General features: G+C 40.4%; 1 long non-coding RNA gene across 2 annotated transcripts in view; it reads left to right on the forward strand.

The window, feature by feature from the left end:
- The window catches only part of LOC135112454 (uncharacterized), a 144,839-nt gene that overhangs the window by 126,516 nt on the left and 9,228 nt on the right, over positions 1–9,095 (forward strand). The window lies entirely within an intron of this gene.

A 9,095-nucleotide genomic window follows, 5' to 3' on the forward strand; every position in this document is an offset into this window, starting at 1 on the left:
GTCTGCTCTGCGTGGTGGGTAATGAGGATTATTCTTGGGTTATTCTTGGGTCTTTTTCATTCCTCCTTCCTGTCTTGGTTGCCTCAGTTGCACGTGTCGTATTTGGGCTCATTTTTTTCGTTCTTTGTGTAGGTATTCAGTTTTTTTTTTTTTTTTTTATGTGTGTGAGGGAAGATCTGAGGAGACAAGCTATAGTTATTTGGGGTGCTCTCTCTCTCTCTCTCTCTCTCTCTCTCTCTCTCTCTCTCTCTCTCTCTCTCTCTCTCTCTCTCTCTCTCTCTCTCTCTCTCTCTCTCTCTCTCTCTCTCTCTCTCTCTCGTGTCTACGTGCGTGTATGTTTCTGTGTTTGGCTTCCTGTCTCTCTATCTGCCATCCTGTTGTTTCTGCTTTTTTTTTTTTATTTATTCATATCTTACTTTTTATTCGAGTTTTTGAACACCATAGAGTTTTTGTATCCGTTCCCATTTTTTGTTGTTTCGGCTTTTAGTTTTTCAGATTTTTCTCCCCCAATATTTTTTGTTTAGCCCATTTTTTTCACGTAGTATATTCACACTTTTGTGCTTTTTCCTCCGTTCTTTGTCAGCATTTTTCTCCTCCCCTTTAACATATTGCATAAAGTTTTAAATCGGTCCGTCACTAGACAGCAAACATGTCGACTGCAAACTTATCGATTTTTTTTATATGCGTATGTTATTTCTAAGCCGAGCAATTACAAAGGAACATAAAAAAGAAGCAATTTTTTTTTTTTTTTATACTCCTCGCTTAACATTAAAAATAATCAATTTAGCTGGGGGGAAATGAGATGTTTACTTGGTCGTCTGATGTGGTCGAGTGTGTTGGACGGTTAGTTTATTTTTTGGGCGAGAAATATGTTCAGTGCAATACTTTGTTGTGATTAGGTATTGCAATTTTTTATTATTTATTTGTTTATTTATTTATTTTATTTTTTGTTATTTTATTTTATTTCATTTATTTTCATTTATTTATTTATTTTTTTTTTTTATAGATCTCTCGGTAAAAAATCTCTGAGTTATGTGGCAAGCCTGAGGATCACATGTGTGGATTAGTGTATTGTTGTTTTTGATGCTGCTGCTGCTGCTGCTGCTGCTACTGCTGCTGCTGCTGCTGCTGGTGCTGCTAGTCGTTGTTTTTGTTATTGATTATTATTAATTATTATTGTTTTGTTCTTGTTTATAACTACTACTACTACTACTACTACTACTACTACTACTACTACTACTACTACTACTACTACTACTACTACTACTACTACTACTACTACTACTACTACATACAACTACAACTACCTAAACCTCTACGATACATTAATCTCCATTACCGAAAGAATGAAGATGAACAACAACCATAAAACACTGGTAACAAACAAACAAACAAACAAACAAACAAGAATACACAAACAACGAAAAACACAACCATGTAGCAACAAATCAGAAAAAAGTACGATGATTATCAGCGATGCACGTCAGAAAAAAGGAGGCTGATGACTGAAGATTCCCAGGATACGGTATCGCTCACTTTGGCCAATAACTTTTAATAGGGAGACGAGCAAGGCGGGCAGGGATGTCTGGTAGGACCCACACAGGGCTTGGTACGCTCTGCTCCCTCTTCCTCCTCTCCCGGCTTTCCCCTGTCCCTCCCTTCAGCCTCATCGATCACCAAACCTCGGCACACTGTCCTTCTCTGTGACCTGAGCTTTTTCCTGAATCCTCTGCCTCCTGTCTCTTGTTTCCCCCGGATTTTCTTTCCTTCTTGTTGTTACTCGTCGTTTTGCTGTGTCATAGCCTCTTCTCTCTATATTGTATTGGTCTCTCTTTCTTTCTCTCTCTCTTCTCTCCTTCTGGGATGGTTAGTCTTTCGTTTTCCTGTGTCTTTTCCTTCTACTTCTTTCCTTCTCCCTTTCCTTCTTGTTGGTTTTCCTTTTTTTTTTTGTGTGTGTGTCCTTTCCTTCGGCTTTTGTTTCTCCTTTTCTCTCTTCTGGGGCTGGTTTTTCTTTTCTGTATTCTTTTCTCTTACCTGTCTGTTTGGTTCTCTCTCTTTTTTTGTTTGTGTGTACGTCTCCTGCTTTCTGTTTCTTCCTTTGTCTTTCCTTCTTTCTTGTAAATTTGTTCTTTCCTTTGTGTATCTTTTTTTTAGTCTCGTCTCTCTCTCTCTCTCTCTCTCTCTCTCTCTCTCTCTCTCTCTCTCTCTCTCTCTCTCTCTCTCTCTCTCTCTCTCTCTCTCTCTCTCTCTCTCTCTCTCTCTCTCTCTCTCTCTCTCTCTCTCTCTCTCTCTCTCTCACAGTTAGTTGTCCTTCATTTATGTCGTTTTGTCTTCGTTTTCCTTACAAAAGGCATATTTTTTATTTTTTTTTCCTTTTAAAGCATAATTTATTATTTTTTTCCTTTCTATTCGGCCTGCTTTGTTTATTTTTTTCTTGTTTCTCTTGCCTTGTTATTTTTTATAGGTTTTCTTTCCTCTCTTTTCAACGTTCAACTCATATTGTTTGTATTCTTGTTCACACCCATACGGCTCGCCCTCTCCCTCACATCCATCACTCCCTGTCCTTACCTTCCCTCCAACCCCTACTGCCTCCCTCTGTGCCCCAATCCTCCTTCCCCCCACTCCCATCTTCCCCCTCCCTTTCTGTCCCATCTGTCGTTTCTCGTCTCACTCTCACCCCTCCTCACTCCCTCCCTTTCCGCCCCTCCCTTCCATCACGTCTCCTGCAACATCCCTCCACCCACGTATCCATTTCGTCTCACTCACTCGATATTCGACTCGTTCGTCTCTTCTTGATGTTCTTCCTGTCTTGTAAGTTGATAGAAGGAAAAATGCTTATGGCGGAAAGGGGAAATATATATATATATATATATGTAACCTGCTCTGTGTGTTCCTCTCAGGGCAGATGACTGGAAGAAGTAGTTTATGGTTATAGTTCCTGGAGTTTTGGGTGCTCTGGTGTTCATGTGTCATCGATGGAGAGATACCCTGTGATGGAGTGTCCTCGGTGGTGCTTAAATAGGGGAATAAAAGTCTATCGTCGGGAGGGATATGTTGGGGAAAAAATAGCCACGTCAGTTTGTTATAGCTAGTTCTGGGAAATCTGTTACAAATCAAGACAAAGGGGGATGGATGGATGGACACACACACACACACACACACACACACACACACACACACACACACACACACACACACACACACACACACACACACACACACACACACACACACACACACACACACACACACACACACACACACACACACACACACACACACACACACACACACACACACACACACACACACACACACACACACACACACACACACACACACACACACACACACACACACACACACGTATATATATCCTTCTGTTCTTGAACATCAAACCCAGACATTATTTTTCCATAATTTTTCCTTTCTCTCCTTCATGCTCCTCTTCCCATTCCTTTTCCTTCCCTTCCTTTCCCTTTCGTTTTATTTTCATTCTTTGCTTTCCTTTCCTCTTCCTTCCTTTCCTTTCCTTTATCTTTCTTTCCTCTCCTTTCCTTCCATTTCCTTGTCTTGTCTTCCCCTCCCTCCCTTTCCCTTCCCTATCCTTCCCTTCCTTTCCCTTCTCTAACACGACACAAACAGGGTTTCAGTAACGTCCTCTTGGCATACATAGTAAGTCATCACACACACACACACACACACACACACACACACACACACACACACACACACACACACACACACACACACACACACACACACACACACACACACACACACACACACACACACACACACAAGGCCATCACCAGGAACGATAAATATTTATGTATGGACCCCCCTTTGAGGGCAGTGGGCGTGTCTCTCTCCCCCTTTTATGAATGGGAGGAGGCAAAAGAGAACCAAACGGGTGTGCATCACGGAAGCCTCCCTTAAACAATCCCTCCACAAACTGGTTCCTGATCCCTGGAAGCCCTGCCGCCCTTAGTTGATATTCCAAGGAGTGTACGGGCCCGTCACCTTAGCTGATGCACGGTAGGGGACGAGTAAGGGCGCCAGACAGTGCCGGGCAAGTAAATCCGTGTCGTGTGATATATAGCGCCGCCCAGCACGCGCATTGTCTCCAGACGGGCGAAAGTTGAGCCTTGAGAAATTGCACAGTTTTCCAGACTCGTTTTCTAATTTTACTTTAATATGGAGGAATGTTGCTGCCGTGTTCCCCGCGTACCGTAAAAAGAAACAAGTATAAAGGGAGGAGTAAGAGCACAGGAAACTTTCTCCTCTGTATTTTTGTAGGGAAGATCTTAGGGTTGTATTCATGTTGCTATAAAAAAAAAAGTGTATTTTGGCGCTTTGAAGGCAATATTACAGAGGAAAAGTAAGGAGTCATAGTACCAGAAACCACCACCTCCGTAATTTTGTAAAGGAGATCTCAGCCTTGTGTTCATTTTGCTAACAAGGGTGTATTTTTAACACTTTTTAAGGAAATATAATAGAGAGATTTATGAGATTTAAAGTGTCTGTCGTTTCAGTGCCACGAAATTTGAGTATCGTTGAAGAATTCTGCGCTTTCTGAATCTTTCCTTGTTGCAGTATAGAGTAAAGGAAGGGTGACGCTACCAACCCAACGCCAACGCTCACATCTTTACCTTATTAATTTTAATAAAGTGCGTTGTGATCAAAACAGTACGATACACAAGACAATAAAATCGAAGCTTTTCATTTCATCTCAGTGGAGTGGATTCAAGTTTCGATCTATTGGCTCAGGTCCAATGGGAGGTGCGAGGTAATTAACAAAAAAGAGTAATCGGTAGAAATGAATGCAAAGAGAAGGACGAGATCAAAGGAAGGGAAAGGTACTTGTGCCGAGGAGGAGCAGGTGAGGGGAAGTGAAGTGTGGAGATGTGAAAGACGAGAGAGGAGAGAGGGAGAGAAAGAGGGAAAGGAAGAGAAGATTAGGGGATGTAGACAGATAGGTAGGTCGGTGGAGATGAGGAATATGTGTGTGTGTGTGTGTGTGTGTGTGTGTGTGTGTGTGTGTGTGTGTGTGTGTGTGTGTGTGTGTGTGTGTGTGTGTGTGTGGTGTTGTGTCCTGTCTCACGTGCGGTGCTAACCAAGCTTCGTTAGCCCCCACACAAGTGATATATTGGCCCGTGAATCCCGCCGCGACCCGCCACCTGCACCAACACCGCCGCTCTGCTTCCTATTTCACCAGGATTACGTTCACCGCCCTGTTTTAAACGCGGACCAACACTGAAGCCTTCGCATCACGACACTGCAAGATTACGTTTACCGCTTACCGTCTGCAGTATCACTTTTATAACAGCTACTGGAGATATTATCGTTGAATATTCAGTCTTGTATTCCTGTGTTTAGGTAATGCACTATATACACATTTTTTTTTATGTACTACATAACAAGTTTAACAAATTTAATTAATACTAACAAGGTCAAAATATATAAAAGTAGTTTTCGTTCTTTTTTTTCATGTTTTTGTTGTAGTATCATCAGATGCTATTAAACTAGTTTGCAAAATCAGCTTCACTGCGCAACAAAGTGAACGTTAATAAGTACCGAGAAATGAGGGACCTTATAAAAGAGCAAATAAAATCAAGCCTTTTTTTTTTTTTTTTTTTAATAGTTTTTTGAATCGCGTAGGTAACGTTATGAAGTTACATCCCGGAACAGCGTGAGTGTACTGGCGGTGATAACATAAAAAATGGCTGTTATTTTTGTTGGAATTAGAAAGCATGAAATAGAAAAATACAAATCCGTCCAGAATTTAAAAGTCACTAATCAAAAAATAGTAGCCGTTCCCAACAAACACCACCACCACCACCAGCACTGTCAACAACACCCTACACTCACTCACCAAAAGCAACAACAAAAGCTATTCTTAAGAGTTATACCCCCAAAAAAAGTAAAAAACGATCATTTCCGACTATGTAGAAAAAAAAGGCATACTTCAGAATTTCCTCAAAAAAACAAGCTAACAAAATACGACAAAACGTTACGTCATATTTACCTAAGGAGTCACTACCTCAGATTAACGAAGCGAAGCAATTTCACGCCCGCAGTTCTGGTTATGCGGATATTCTTAACCTACTTTAGTCTCTGCCGTGGGTTTAGATCCGGGGTTAAAGGGTTGATGGCGGCTTTTTACGCATCTTAACCCTTTTTTGAGTTTTGTTTTCTTTTGTTTGCCATGCATTACGGCCATATTGCGTGTAAGACGATGCCTGAGTATCTCTCTCTCTCTCTCTCTCTCTCTCTCTCTCTCTCTCTCTCTCTCTCTCTCTCTCTCTCTCTCTCTCTCTCTCTCTCTCTCTCTCTCTCTCTCTCTCTCTCTCTCTCTCTCTCTCTCTCTCTCTCTCTCTCTCTCTCTCTCTCTCTGGGTTCAGCGGGTACTCCTTGTGGATATAATTTTGGCTTGAGTTTCCCCGGAATAAGTGGAGAAGGTCGAAATGACTTTGTCCTATCTTTGAGTCTTAGAGGTTGATGATAATGACTGCTCAATTTTGTAGGATGTGTTGCAATTACCTGTGTCAGTGAGAGCTGTAGTGGAGGGTCATTAGATAGGTAGATAGATAAATGGATAGATAGATAACACAGAGAGAGAGAGAGAGAGAGAGAGAGAGAGAGAGAGAGAGAGAGAGAGAGAGAGAGAGAGAGAATTGATGGATGGATAAATACAGTAGACAGAGATAGATAAATAATCAGACAGATAAATGGATACTTACACACACACACACACACACACACACACACACACACACACACACACACACACACAGAGAGAGAGAGAGAGAGAGAGAGAGAGAGAGAGAGAGAGAGAGAGAGAGAGAGAGAGAGAGAGAGAGAGAGAGAGAGAGAGAGAGAGAGAGAGAGAGAGAGAGAGAGAGCTCCTTATAATTCCCTTATTAATTTGGTGACTACGACGTAATTATTCCCCACTCACTTCATATACGTTTATTTCACAGCGAATTATTCCGGGAAATGTTGACGAGAACTTGGTGATTGCATTTAAATCACACACACACACACACACACACACACACACACACACACACACACACACACACACACACACACACACACACACACACACACACACACACACACACACACACACACACACACACACACACACACACACACACACACACACACACACACACACACACGTACCTAACCATTATTGCATCAGTGTTAACGTGACGACGCCAATTAAATTACTAAGCTCGCATCTCGGTAGTAATATGTATGTGCCAGTGTCGCGGATCCGCCCTATTGCCTCATCACTGGGCGACCCGAGCACGGCGTTGCCACTCGTACAAGGGTTTCATTTTCCATTCACATGCGTATTTGTTATTATTTTCTTACTTTCACTGTTGCTATTACATGTAAACTTCCCAACCTCGTATGTATTTTATCCTCATCAATTTCTGCTACGACTTATTTTTTTAACTTGACACTCTTAGTTGTTAGTATGAAGTAAGAATGGTAGATCAGCATTTTCTCATTCCTACGACTTGAAATGTACGAAAAGAGGTGCATAAAGACACATCTGGGACTAATTTGACCACATATTCTTTGGCTTTTATATTTTTGACTTTGACTTTCCAGAAGCGACAAGTTGAAAGTTTTTTTTGTTTATTTATTACTTTTCCTCATTTTTAGTATCTTTGACACTTGAAATAAATAAATAGATAAACAATCAACTACATATTTTTTGGGGTTTGTGTAAAAATTTCAAATGATAATAAACTTTACATTTATTAAGCTAACTAGGTGAAGAGAGAACATTTCTTCTGTAGTTTTGCATCATAAGCCTTTACACCTTCATTATAAGACAAAGGCATTTCTATTTTTACTTAGTCAACTGCCTGTGTGTTCCGCACCTTCCCCCTTAAAACTACTTATTTCATCTCCCGCTGTGGTTATCTGTATCTGTCCTGCCTTCTGGTATTATTAGAAAGTTGAGATTAATGGTAGATCAGACAGAAAACAGTTTTAATTTAACCCTATACTAAGAATTGTCTAGTCTTACACGGTTTTTTTTTTTTGGGGGGGGGGCTGAAAATAGAAATAGAAATTAAAAGAAACAGACATCGTAGTGAGTTGGTATTTCTTCTCAACATTTCAGCTTCCAAGTAGAGAAAAGGACGATAATAAAATGTAAATTAGCACTGTATTATTTGTTGTATTATTGTATGAAAATAATACGAAAGTGAGCTTAGACTCAAAGAGTTTATTGGCGTTTGATGTTGCTTCATGTTTTGACTGAAAGGAACCGTGATACAGTAAGACTAAGACTGCGTTATAGTAATGAAAATAAAAAAAAGTTGATAAGTTCTTATTTCTTGCCTACGTTTACTGTAGTTTCCTTTTTTATAGATGAAAAAAAGAATGAAAACAAGTCGATTAAGTCGTTTGCGTTTCTTTGCAGCGTATTCTGTTGTAATTAAATAAATAAAAAACAGTGTGTGACCATTCTTGTGAGTGAGAAAAGTGATAAAAATGGGAGAAATAGTGTGATGACATTTCTTATGGATGGAAAAAAGAAATAACGAAAAATCATGACAAAAAAACAAGACTTATAGTGTTGGTGATATTACGTATGGATGAAGAGAATAACAATCAATGAAAAAAAGGTCAAATCATGTAGCGTGTTACGGTTTCTTGGCGACGTTTCACTCCCCGCCTTCTTATTGATGTTTGAATCATGAATGAAGAATGTCGCCGGGCGGTTCCTGTATTGGCATTCCCCGTCCATATTAATGCCAAAGGGGACGTCTCGGGGGAGGCGGTGTCAGAGAGAGGTGTGAGTAATGTTATTAGTTGGCTGCGGTGACACTGGTGATGCTGGTGGTGGTGGTGGCGGTGCTGATAGTGGTGGTGGTGGTGGTGGTCGTGGAATGTTGTTTGTGGAGATATTTTTAGGTTTTATTTTATGTATTTTCCGTATTTCACTTGTTTATCTGTTTATTTTTTATTTCGGTCGGCACGTAAATATGATGTGTTGGGAGTTTTGCGTTGTTTAATATCTATTGTTCTGTATCTTTCATTTTTCATATATTTTTTTAACTTGT

This window comes from Scylla paramamosain, chromosome 23 (assembly GCF_035594125.1).
Source record: "Scylla paramamosain isolate STU-SP2022 chromosome 23, ASM3559412v1, whole genome shotgun sequence".
NCBI lineage: Eukaryota > Metazoa > Arthropoda > Malacostraca > Decapoda > Portunidae > Scylla > Scylla paramamosain.